General features: G+C 39.0%; 1 protein-coding gene across 5 annotated transcripts in view; it reads left to right on the forward strand.

The window, feature by feature from the left end:
* The window catches only part of Rabgap1l (RAB GTPase activating protein 1 like), an 848,174-nt gene that overhangs the window by 542,127 nt on the left and 304,745 nt on the right, over positions 1-1,302 (forward strand). The gene's annotated exons all lie outside the window — the stretch shown is intronic.

A 1,302-nucleotide genomic window follows, 5' to 3' on the forward strand; every position in this document is an offset into this window, starting at 1 on the left:
CAAAAAGAAGAAAGCAAGCGCATGTGTGTATGGGGAGGAGAGAGAAAAAGAGAGAGAGAGAGAGAGAGAGAGAGAGAGAGAGAGAAATTAAATATAAAATTACAAAATGTTGAGAACCCAAGAGAAATGTGAATTAAGCATATGAATAGATTTCATATTTTAGGAAAGTAAAATCATAGAGAAGGAAGATTAGTGAGTTATGGGAATAGAAAATATTAGTAGAAATTCAATGAGATGACCCATCAGAAAATTCATAGATATATAAAGAGAGAGATGGAGTGATTAGGATCATGGGCTGTGGTCCCCTCCTCTGAGCAGGAGCTTTCGTCCCCTCCCATGTACCTGGAGCTTTGGTCCCATCCTGCGAGCTGGAAGAGTGGTCCCCTCCCATGAGCTGGAGATATGGTCCCCTCACATGAACCTGGATCTTTAGTTCCCTACTGCTCTGAGCCACTGTTCCACATTACTCTGGTGCTAGGCTGATGGTAAAGCAGCCTGGAGAATGGAGGACTTACTGATGTTGAGCAGCAGTTTCAGCCATCTCTTAATGGCTGCATTCCCCACAGCCCCCTCCCATGAGGTCCTAGTTTGTGCATGGCATTGACTTTGCCTCACTATTATGCTGGGAACAGGGAAGGTCTTTGTTATCTGCAGATTATGGTCTTGGGAGAACTGTTTCTTTAGAATGGACTTCTCCCATGAGAGCCAGCTGTGGTCTTGACTCCATATGTGGTCCTTGGCATCCAGACCTGGATACTGGACCTCACCCAAGAAGTTTTCCATTATTTTTCCATTACGCATCTTTCTACAGCCACAGTGTGCCTTCAGCTATACGCTACCGATAATGTAAAACACCTAATTGAACTAGAGATAAAAATCATAATCTGGGAGTTAAAAAAGAAAAAAACTGTATAACTAGACTAATATAATTCTCAAATAAAAATATGTAATTGTATTTTAGATTGTAAATTCAGAAGTCTATAGGTCTACTACAATTTTTTAATATTATTTACTGAAAAACTGTACTACCAAGCTTCAACAGTAATGTGAAACTTGAAAGAGACAAGAATAGAAGGCTGAGAGTTTAGAGAGAAGTTGAGGAGCAACTTTTCTGAGAGAGGGATAGTGTGAAAAGCCTTACATGAAGGATAAAAAATGAGTGAGAAGCACAATGATAGCTGAGGATGGAGAGAGAAATAGCTCTTAGGAAGAATTCATTGACTGTGCATTAAAAATGATAGGCTGTTTCTTAAAGATTTAATTTTACTGATCAAATAATTATACTTATTTTCTGTTTTTATA

This window comes from Nannospalax galili, unplaced genomic scaffold (assembly GCF_000622305.1).
Source record: "Nannospalax galili isolate Female #2095 unplaced genomic scaffold, S.galili_v1.0 scaffold429, whole genome shotgun sequence".
Lineage (NCBI taxonomy): Eukaryota > Metazoa > Chordata > Mammalia > Rodentia > Spalacidae > Nannospalax > Nannospalax galili.